Source organism: Pinus tabuliformis, chromosome 9 (genome assembly GCF_031772625.1).
Source record: "Pinus tabuliformis cultivar Carrire ecotype Pingquan chromosome 9, CPIR1, whole genome shotgun sequence".
Lineage (NCBI taxonomy): Eukaryota > Viridiplantae > Streptophyta > Pinopsida > Pinales > Pinaceae > Pinus > Pinus tabuliformis.
The window spans coordinates 1,874,745,185-1,874,757,539 of NC_142307.1; the positions used below are offsets into that span (position 1 = coordinate 1,874,745,185).

General features: G+C 36.5%; 1 long non-coding RNA gene and 1 pseudogene across 1 annotated transcript; both read right to left on the reverse strand.

Annotated features, from left to right (window-relative positions):
• Positions 1 to 983: 983 nt before the first annotated feature.
• LOC149156371 (uncharacterized) lies at positions 984 to 1,902 on the reverse strand. Its single transcript, XR_016263311.1, has 2 exons — positions 1,543 to 1,902; positions 984 to 1,450 (listed from the first exon to the last, which is right to left on the reverse strand). It is a non-coding gene; the product is annotated as an uncharacterized LOC149156371 (long non-coding RNA).
• Positions 1,903 to 3,401: 1,499 nt separating this feature from the next.
• Positions 3,402 to 4,094, reverse strand: LOC149156372 (vacuolar iron transporter homolog 3 pseudogene; annotated as a pseudogene).
• Positions 4,095 to 12,355: the final 8,261 nt, after the last annotated feature.

The window sequence follows — 12,355 nt, forward strand, 5'->3', positions numbered from 1 at the left end:
GTGTTTCCCTTTTTCAAAATACAATGAGCAAAACTCGAGCATATATGTTTTGCTCGCTATATCAAACATAATGCGTAAAAACTCTATATTGCCGTGGCCTTTTTTTTTTTTTTACATTACATATGGTCAACGCTTAAATAAATATATGCCATATATATAAAACTAAATGCATTGCCTGCCCTATGTAAAAAACTAAGCTTATGACAATGCATTAATGAAAGGTATGGTCAACCAAGTTTTTTAAATTACTCCAGGCAACATTTAATATAGGCTCGTATGCATCTTCAATCAATCAACGGATGAAAATACGGGAGCAGATCCTACGGTGGAGAAAGATATCGGAAGCCCTCACTTGAGTGAACGATAGCTCCCGATATGTCAGAGTTGCTGATGTCAGGTGAGATCCACGCGTCTTCACCAAATCGCATCGGAGCCAAGAATACGGAAACAACTTTTCCTGAAAAGCGGTGCGATATGCTTCTAGGTGGTTTGTGGTTTCATGCTGGTGGTTTTGGGTGAGAACGCACGGCTGCGTTGAAATTATAACTTCAACAATTACAAGGCGAAAGGTATACATATTTCCAGATTTTGAATGTAGCAAGCGAAGCCTAAGAATTGACAATTTCCATGAGAAAACAAATAATAATGCACCAACAAAAGAGTTGGAAACAAGAGAACCAAGATACAGAAATCATTAGCAGTAAAGAAGAAAAACACGGAAATTCCAGCCACCTACAAGCTTTAGAGATATGTGATATATGTGTGCCTCTGTAACTTTTAAACACAAAAAAGGGGAAAACAGAGCACAAACGACCATACCTTAATTACAGACTAAACCCTAATTCAAGAAATTAAAATAGGAAGACTGTACCTCTTGAAGAATTCTCATACAATTACAACATTGCAAGAGAGCTCTTGGATGAGCAATTCCATAATTCTATAGCATATATCATGAAAGAAATATTTACAAGTATAAAAGAAAATTCCATCAAATGCGTAGGAAGAATCTGCGCTTTTATATTGACAGTAATAGACTACCAAGAGAGAGTTCCTCGTCTCCTCTAAAGAAAGAAAAACAGTGACTGTGAATAGAAGCGAGCACATCTACTAACCGAATACGACCCTTAACCTTTTGGGTATGGTCGTCCAGACTTCAAAGAACCCAGGGTTTACACTTACGCAGAAAAAGCTGCAACTGAACAAACCCTCATCGCCATCCCTAGCCAGGATGGACCCGAGAGCCTCATAAAAGAGGGTTCTCATAACTAACAAGTAAAACAAGCAAGGCTTCTCTAAGAAATTTTACGACTAATCGAGTAATACACTCAAACCGCCAAGAAAACAAAACAATAACTGGAACCGAGCACACCTCATACCCGGATAAGGCCGAGAGATAGCTTGGGAAATTCACCCGCCGGGCAGAAGCCTCCTGGGTCAAAGCCCTCAAACCCTGGCAGAAACAATAGGAAGTAGAAGTGAGGGTTTAACAAAACAAAACAAATTGAACACCTGAAAAACATAGGAAATTCTGCTAACTCATACCTGGGGAGCTGTCGGGCAATTTCGGTCTGTCGTAGCTCTTCTCCGGCACGCAATGTCCCACTTCCACCATATCAGAGTCTGTTGACAACACAAAGAAAAAGGAAACGATGAGAATGGCGACGATTCACCAGCCTAGCTGTTCCTTCCGAGACTCAACAGAATGAAAGTGCTGAGAGTTTCTCACTGAGAACCTTATGTCAGAAGATGGAGCCAGAGCACTCGAAAATACCCTCTGCAAGAGGTGAGAGCGGAAACCCTCCACAGCAAAATGTCAACAGGAAAAACCCCAACTCGCCCCTGATTTCGACTTAACATCTCTGCCACCACGATTTCGACTTAACATCTCTGCCACCACCGTCGGATGTCGGAAAATCTTATTTCCACTGTAGGATCATTAATGCCCTCTTACATGTGTGGGAGATAGACTTTTATAACAAGCGCAGGGGTAACATTCCGTTTTTATTTTTATTATCTAGTTATAAACGTCTATCTCCGTACATGTAAAAGCGCATTAATGATCCTATAGTAGTGGAAATAGCATTTTCAGTAGGATGTCCAGGTACAGCGAGGACGGTAGATTTTGGCACAGTCAACCAAGCGGCGATCTGCCGGCTGTAAACTCTTTCAATCCTTCGCGAAGGAATGGCCCCGGATCCCTAGGCACCTGGCCAGGCCAACTTAATGGCAAACATAAGGGATAAGGGAATGGTACAATGGAAGAAGATATGATGAATATGCATTTAATCAGACTTATCTCCACAAGCTGAAGGCATTAAGACATAGCTGTCGATAGCTTTTCCTATTTTCACCTCGGTAGGTTTATAAATGTCCTTTGATATGGGAAATAGGGCGAACCCTCTGAGTGATAGCACACGAATTCTCTGAGTGACAGCACTCGAACCAATAAAGGGAGTGGAGAGAGAACCATCGATATTTCCCCGAACCAATAAATAGAGTGGAAAGAGAACGATCATTTATAAACTTATAGAAGTGAAAATAGAAAAAACGGCACGTGGATACATTTAAGTTCAACCAAACCTTTATACAATAAACATGGCATAGCGACCACTTTTACAGTTCTAAGGTTACAAAGAATATTTAACCATACAGAGGAAAGAAAATATTTAAATACTCTGAGCTTAATGTATCTAAACCGCAATGATATTTATGTGATTGCTTGATTTCATAATTGATGATGGTAAGCATCTTTATTTTTGAATAGTAAAACAAAAAAATATATTTCGTCTACTTAGTGATTTTTTTTAATTATGGGTGTGTGTCAGAAGTGCCAGTGAATTCCCAGACACCTAAGTGGAACGTTCAGGTCATGGGAAGGAATGATACAAAACATCGATTCATTTTGACAGGAAATCGAGGAAGCATAAAGGAAAGGCATGGATACCCTAATTTTTACAATTTTACTGTCGTTTCATTTTTAACTTTGTTTACCCTAATGGCGTCAACGCTTTTTATTCTTAATTTTTAGATATAAATATTTTTAATAGAATAGCTTATATGAACAACTACGAATAAACTTACACGAAAACATTATCTGGAAAAAAAATTTCCAACATAACCTTAATCCCTATATCCCTAATGGTAAAAATACCGAAATGTAATAAAAGGAAATAGCGTAAAAGTTCCAACAATTTGAAGAATTACTTGAGCCATGAGGAATAAACCGCAATAGTGAAATTTCAATCCACCCAGACAATCTCCTTTTAGCTGAGTAGAAAAATTTCATCCATAACAACATATGATTTAAGCTACAGAGAAATGACTACAATCCTTGCAGACATGATTTATTGTACGATTTAAAATGTAAATTTCAGAATAATTAGGAGCAGTTGAAAATAATTCTATCCTGCTATAGCTGCAAAGATCTTGAGTAATCCGTAGGTTATTAACATGGCCATCCACCATCCTATCAGTAATCTCAGAGTTCCTTTTACCAAGGGAGAGCGGCCATAGTAAGCTCCGATTGCACCAAAAGCCACAAGGGTCGCGCTGGACACGAATGCCAGCACTCCAACTCTAAGGGCGTAACAGGATATAAATACTGCTGAGAGTAAGGATACCGGTCCTCGCACAGAAAATGCGAAGGCAAATGGAAGGGTTGCCTGCAACGGGTTGGGCAGACTTTCATCCCCAATAGGGTTTCCTAGGTTGTTTGTTCTTATTTTCATGGTAGAGACTTCTACATCACGTTGAGCAGACACAGAAACAAATTCCCCAATCACCATACTGCAAGCTACTGCCACCAGGGATGCCAAGCCTGTTACAGCCATAGTCTTTGCATTTGATTGGACTGCTCCCACTCCTACCATTAACGATGCCGTGGTCACCAATTCATCGTTGGCTCCCAGCACAGCAGCCCAAATCAACTGCCCTCTTTTCTGGGAATTATCTCTACTTTTTCCATCTTTCTCCGTCCTTCCGGTCGACTTATGAAGTGGTATGTTTATAATGCTAACATCTAATTGTTGAGGAGATGGGGATAATTCTATAACCTCCCCGTTCATTATTGTAGAATTGGCATCTCTGGCCGCCATTTCCAAATGAAATGGTGACTTCTCTGTCAGATGATCAAGGAAAACAAAGCAAACGGTGACAGCAATGTAGATGTGCCCTTCCGTCAACGTGTGTGATAAGCGTGTTTTCGTCTATTTTGGCAATTTTGCTGTTATTAAATTAGATTTCAATGTGAATGTGATGATTCTCGGCATCTATGTTTGCATGCGTAGTGAATAAGGCAGAGTCACGACTCACGACCTACATACATTTCATTTTCACAAGAACGCCGATCTGCCATAGGCATGCTAACTTTCATCACTATACAGAAGAAGCGGGATCACAAAATCGACGGCGAATTCAGCGTAACATCAAAATTTTATATTCTTAGAGCCATGCGGAACATGTCTTCAGAGTTGAGTATTGGTATTCCATTATTAGTTTACACCCACAATTTATTTTGTGAAATTTGACTTTCTAGATGTATATTAAATATTTTGAAGCTTAAGAGAAAAATTAAGGTTTATAGGCCTTCTAAACCCTACCTCTTAATCTTTCCATGGAAAGAATTATGATGCATTTAAGAATTTTATTCTTATTCGAATTCAACCTTCTGTGATCTACATCATAATGTATAAAATGTTTTTTCGGAATAAATCACATTGAACATTTTGGTCAGCGCATTTCGAACCAACAAGTGTGGTTCATTTTCAGGACACAATGAAGAAGCAGATCTAGGAAGAGGGTTAAATAGGGAGAGAGGTCAACCTAACAACTAGAAAAATGGCTATATTTGACTAGAGGAGGTAAAGGGAAAATTTTAATATTATTTAAATAGATTTAATTATTTTAATAATTGTTTATTTAATCAATATATATTAAAGTCAACTTATTAACCCAATGTTTATATTTGACTAGAGTTTTGATAATATTAATAAATTTATAAAAGGGTTTTATTTATCTTATTAATTAATTAATATAACGACCATTATTATTATTTTGTTACTGTTTCTCATATTTTTTTCATTTTTAGATATTAAATTTTAGTGTTACTAAATATTAATACTAATAGATATCAACTTTCATATTACTAAATACTAATGATATTAAAATTGATAATATTCTTATTCTTAAATTAGATAAAGCAACACCACCATCGTCATGAATTCAACAGATTATGAATATAAGCTCCTTGAAAGTGTATCTTCCTCTCTTTATAAATAGCTTGCTACAAACCCTATCAATTCAATTATTTCCATTTTCATTAAAGTGCTATCAAATATTCCTCTTTTCCTCACCCCCAATTCAAAATTGTCTTATCTCGTCCCACCCTATAAATTTTACAATCTAGGAGCAATTCAAAATTCATAAGAAAGGCATTCCCCTTAGGCTCATAGTCAGTGCCATTTGAGCATCTAAGCACACACTCTCTTAGTTTCTTGTTGATAAGTTTCAACCATTCATTTGAAACTCCCCTTTTTTCATTAAGGACTCAACCCATTTTAATCAAAAGTCCTGACCTTCGCCTCAATTCCAATGACATCATGGTCAACTTTGATGTGGTATACCTATTCACAAAAATCCCTGTACTTGAAACCCTCAATTTAATCTCCATCCTTGTTGATCCTAAAACCCCTAGCCTCATAAAAATTTGCCTCAACTACACTTTATTATCCTTTTGTGGCACGTGTTACAAAAAAATTGAAGACACTCAAATGGGATCCTCACTATCTCCATTGATCGAAAATATTTTCATGGATCATTTTGAATTTAAAGCAATCAAATCTTCGCACCTCAAGACAAAATGTTGGCAATTGTGGACGATATCATTGTAATATGATCTCATGGGATTCATGCCCTCCATGGCTTCTTGAACTACCTCAATAACTTGTCCCCTCACATCCAATTTACTATGGGATCAGAAGAAAACTCTTCTTTACCTTTTTTGGATGTGTTGCTTTCCTGTGGTCGTGATGGTTCACTTTTTCATCAAGTGTTCCATAAAAATTCAGACATTGAATGTAACCTTCATTCCTACTCCAATCACCATCTAGCCCAAAAATATGCCATCCTAAAACCACTATTTTCCACAGCTATTCGCATCTTTTATCCCAATCGCGTGTCTAAAGAAAAATAACATCTCTTTAAAGCCTTTAAAAATATATAAATAAATAAATAAAAATAATGGTTATTCCTCCAACCAAATCAATAAGGCTTACCGAGTATCTCAACTCCCTTCCTCTAAGTAACCTCCAACACTCCCCCCGAAAGATATGATTTCACTTCCCTATGTAAAAGAGAACAGCGATGGCATCTATAAAATACTAGTGAAGAAAAACATTAAAACTCTCTTCAAACCCTTCAAGACATTAAAATAATTATTCATTTCTCCCAAAGGTTAATTAATCCATTGACGGACCCCTAAACTTATAAAATTTCATGCTCCTATGGAAATTATTATATTGGCCAAACATGTAGATCTGTAAAAGCCTGTATGAAGGACCATATGGATGATGTTTATCATAATCGTCTTTAAAAATTTGTCCTATCTTACTCCAAATATAAACACATTATCTTCTTTAACCAAGCTAAAATTATCACCCCCACTCCCTTTTATTCCACCTATATTATTCATGAAGCCCTTGAAATCAAAAAGCATGCAAATAGATTTAACTATGACAATGGCTGCAAGTTTATCCATTCTTGGAAACATCTAATTCACAACCTTAATCTTTGATCTCTTGCCCCTACATGGTCTCAATTTTTTTCCTCTTTCACTTCCTTTACTTTCCTTCTCTTTCATTTTTTATCATCAATTTAATTATCAGTTCTTTATCTTTTATTAATCTCCCTTGCCCAAGTATATAATTCCCTTGCATTCTTGTATTTAATTCTATATTATTTACTTATAAATCTCTTCCCATCAATATTATTAATTAAATTACTTCCATTGTCACTAAAGATATAAACTCTTCTTCTCTTCCCCCATCCCTCAAATTCAAAAGTGTCTTACCTTGTCCTTCCCTATAACTCCTAGAATAGATGGGAAACCAAAAATTCATCAAAAGACATTCCTCTTAGGCCCATAATCAATTCCATTGGAGTGCCTACACATGGTTTCTCTCAGTCTCTTGTTGATAAGCTTCAACCCTTCGTTGGAAGCTCCTTTCATTAAAGACTCAACCCATTTTGTTCAAAAGAAATCTCACCTTTGCATCAATTCCAATGGCATTGTGGTAATGTTTGACGTGGTATCCTTATTCACAAAAATACTTATACCTGGAACCCTCGATTTAAACACCAACCTTGTTGATCTCGAAACCCTTAACATCATAAAAATATACCTCAACTACACATTTTCTTCCTTATGTGGCACATGTTACGAACAAACTAAGGACACCACAATGGGATCCATGTTACCTTTCGTGATCGTAAATATTTTCATGGATCAATTTGAAGTTAGAGCCATCAAATCTTGGCACCTCAAGCCAAGATGTTGATAGTAATTTTTGGTTCATAACTTTGTCATTATGACTCATGGGATTCCATCCCTTCATGGTTTCGTGAACCACACCAATAGTGTATCATCCTAAATCCAATTTACTATGGAATTAGAAGAAAACTCTTCTTTACCATTTCTAGATGCGTTGGTCTCTTGTCGTTGTGATAGTTCACTTTCTTATCAATTGTTCTGCAAAAATACCAACCCTGGTTGATACCTCCATTCCCACGCCCACCATGATCTAGCCCAGAAATATTCCATCCTAAAAACACTCTTTTCTAAGGCTATTCACATCTATGGTCCCCACCTCTCTAAAGAAAAATGTAAACTCACAAAAACCCTCAAAAATAAAAGAATAGAAATAAAGACAATGTTTATTTCTCCATCAAAATCATAAGGCCTATTAGACAAATCGATTCAATTCCTCTAAGCAACCATCAACCCACCCCCTAGAGCTATGATTTCACTTCCCTATATAAAATGGACCATTGATCACATCTCTAAAATATTAGCCAAGAAAAATAGTAAATCTCCTTCAAGACATTAAAAAAATTATTCAGTTCTCCCAAAGATCACCTGGATCCATTGACAGGCCCTGGAGGTTATAAAGTTCCATGCTCCCATGGAAATTCTTATATTGTCCAAACTAGTAGATCCATAAAATCTCATGTAAAGGAAAAGATAGATGATACATATCATAAATGCTTTTTAAAATCTTCCTTAGTTGAACCCACATTCAAATATAAACACCTTGTATGTTTTCACAAAGCTAAAATCCTTACCCCCACTCCCTTCTATTCCACCCTGATTATCAGTGAAGCCCTCAAAATCAAACTTTCTAAATAAATTTAATTAGGAATATGGCTACAAGTTAAGCCATTCTTTGAAACCTCTAATTCACAACCTTCAACTTTGATATGTTGCACCATGCATGGTCTCATATAAATTTCCTCTTCCATTGTGTTCATTCTCTTTCATTTTTTATCATCAATTTAATTTTCATTTCTTTATCTTTTATTAATCTCCCTCCAAGTATATAATCCCCTCACATTCTCACTCCAATTATTTATTTTATTTATTTATTAATTCTTTTTTTATTTTTAATTTTTTAATTTTTTAATTATTAATTTCCTAAAAATTAAAAAATTATAATTAGAAATACACTAATTTTTTCCCCAATATACAATTTTATTGATTGGTTTAACTCCTATCTATTGAATTCTAACATTCCTTCTTAACCTACCAAACCTAACGTTCCTCTCTCCTTTTTTTGCACCTATATAATCCTATTTTCACTCTTTTCTAATCATTTTGCTTCATTTGGTTTATCGGGATGGATGAAATGTCTACCCCAAACATTGGACATTATCCTCAATCCACATACACAGTAAAGATATGGAGAAATAACATCACTATAAACATTTATTTAATTTTATTTATAAATTATTATAATTAATTATCACAATATAATTACACCAAAGGTGTTCGTTTTTGAAATTGGTTAGGTTAGGCATTGCATACTCTTTTAATCTCATTTTGACATCTTTCCCTCTACTGTTTTGCCTATATGATATTTTTTCAAAATTTCTGCATCTCTCATCGCCAAATCCACGTTGAGCGCAAGAAAAGTGTTGATGTCATCTTCTTCTCTTCTGCTTCTGCCTCCACTGGCAGTTGTTGTCTCCTTCTGGATACTTGTGCTCTTAGCACTTACAGTATTAGTAATCTCTCACTACGAAACAAATGATTGCAAACTATGGCAACACAAGGCCGAATCAATGGCACATAAAACAATCTTTGTGGTAAAAAATATCAACACTAGAAATTGTGACTGGTTGTAATTACTTGCAGCATGAAGTTTTGATCAGGGGATCAATTTAGTGCTCAAAATTAAAAATTCTCAAAAAGGTTCAAAACCTATACGATTGGATAAGTATCGTTGATCTGAATCCAACGCAACTCATTTCACTCAAAACTAATATGGCATACTCTTGATATCGTGCACTGATCGATTTGACAAACAACTAAAATTTTAAAAGTTGAGTTGTAGGTATGCCGAGTTAGTAGTTTGTACGCTGACTCAGGGTATGACTGTATTTTTATGGGCCTATGGTCAATTGACACTTGTCTCATTGTGATTGTCTCAAATGTTTTATTTTTATGCTGACTCTGTAAAGTTTGGTCCAGTAGTCGAGGGCCACGTGGGCCAACCAGGGGTTACCACGTTGCCTCCAAAGGTTAGTTCAAAATTTTGGTATGAGGCCTAACTACCTCCAAAGGATTCCAAACCGCAACCTATAGCACACAACAATAAGCCAGCACCAATTTGCCACAAGCGTTAATAACATTGGCAAAGGTGTTCTATATCAAGTTTATAAAAATCACCATTGGGGGAGGGGTTCAGGCTAAGCCTTAGTGCCCGGCCAACACAACGCCCATGGGACTGCAGGTGGAGGGCCCAAGGCCATATCCTGCAACACCAAAAATAGTTGGAACCACATTAAAAACTAGAGGTGGAAGGTTGGAGGGGGCCAGCCCTGGGGTCACATGGCAACCCATAGCATCGGGCGCGTGGAAATGCAGAGGGGGCCAACCCAAGGTGGCTAGCCCCAAGGCCACATGACAGGCCATAGAACTGGGAGTGTGTGGAGTAAGGGGGCTATCTCTAGGTCACTGGGACCAAATGCGGCTAGGAGTGCGACTAAACCAAAGGGTGTGGAGTTAGGCCCCAGAATCTCGGCCCTAAATGTGGTCGTATGCGCCAACATGACCAAATTTTTTGGGGTTGAGTGCTTAATGGGTGGATTAACGGTCCTATAATTTTCCCTGTTGGGTAGGATTGTAGGCCATGTTTGTGTGTTGGTTCTGGGTTTGGGGTTCTCAAGCCAGATTTTGGTCCAATTATGGGATGACTAGCCATAGAATTTTGGAAAAACTAGTAACATGCATAACATACTCAATTTTTTGGCCAAATGAGGTGCAGAAAGAAACCAAATGGGGTTTTTTGACAGTGCTAAATCTCTTGGAGACATCAATTTTTCATTTGAGAAATGTAAAAGTATGTAAACAAACATTTGAACACTTAATGAAAGAGGCCCTACATTGGAAGCTGAACCAGGAGATGTAGCCCAGGAGAGGGGTGACCTCCTTTATCATGTTTTGTGTTTCAGATATGCTTATTTTGTCTCTGTTTGGATGTAAATTGTAGTTAGTTTCAGTTGTTTTATGTTTTTAGTAATTTGGTCCTCTATCCAAAAGACATATAATTTTCACTTGCAAATTGTTAAAAATATTCAATTTACATATTTAGATCATTTTGGTATCATAGCAGTAGGTTATTGTGAAGGTTTGATTTGTTTACAAGTGTTTTTTCTGATGCTCACAAGGTGGAAGCTTAAAAGAGGAGAAGGAGAACTTCTAGAGCCAAGATCTCAAGATTTTTCAAGGAGAACAAAGACACCAAGCTTCAATAGTTATGGCACAGGAAGAAGGACCTTAAGAGATTTTTGAAGATGAAATAACTTGAAGAAGAGAATTCTTTGAGATGTTTGAAATGGTAAAGCTTTTTTATAAAGTGAGAAATGCAAGGTTGTATGGAGAGAGCTCAAAACCTCTAAAATGAGATTGAGGAAAAGGAGACAAGCCTCTAAAAGGGAATGGAGGTAATGGTGATAAACCACTCCCTTCACCCCCATCATCCTCATCCTCATCTTGATCCTGATCCTCTACTTCTTCTATCCTTTCACAAACACCTCCAAATTCTCCAAAATTACATGGTAAAATTCCTTTGCTAAAGCTTGATATTAAGTTTGAATTGTCTATGTATGATTGAGAGGTATATGCTGAGAAATTAGATAATTGGTTTGTCATATTGATGTGTATTGTAGGATACAAAGAATCAAGGATGATGAAACCAACATTCAACTTGCTTCTCTTAGATTGGAAGGTGCAACAATTAGTTGGTGGGAAGCCCAAACTTAAGAGGACATGAAGGAACATGGTAAGCATTTATCCTCTTGGAAGGATTTTGTTGTTGTAATAAGAAGGCAGTTTTATCCATTAGCATACATGCATAAAGCTATTATGGATTGGAAAAATTTTAAGCACGTTGAGGGGCAAAATGTGCAATCTTATACTCAATAATTTAGGAAAATAGTTTTGATTTTGGGTATGTCTTTGTCCTATCAAGATACTTTGCTCAAATACATTGGAGAATTATATAGTTACTTGAGACCTACCATTCTCACGTTTAACCCTACAAAACTAGATGAAGTTTGTGTACCGGAAACTCATTTAGAGGCAAGATGGAAAAATGTTTCTAAAGAAACTAGTGAGAAGTCATTCAAGTATGGAGAAAAAAGAAAGTATTAGGAAAATGTTGCAGTCAAGAAAGAAGGAGAATATATCAAATGTAAAAATTGTTCAAAAGAAGGCCGTGATGAATACCACTGTTGGAAACTTCATCCCGAAATGAGAATCAAAACATTTAATAGCAAGGTGAAAGAAAAGATTGTTGCAACTACACAACAAGATTCAGGTTTTGATTTCGGGAATGAAACAATGATCAAAACCATGTGTTTGAAAGGTAAGGACAGTGCAAGTACTAGTTCTTCAAATTGTCTCAATGATACTCAATATGAAAAAAACTAGAATAAAGGTTTTCCATATTATAGTCATTTCAAAACATACCAAGATAAATACAATGCTTGATAGTGGTTCGCAAGAAAATATTATCTCAAAAGACATTGTCAAGAATTTGAATTTAGAAACCATTCCTCATCCTAAACCTTATCCTTTAGG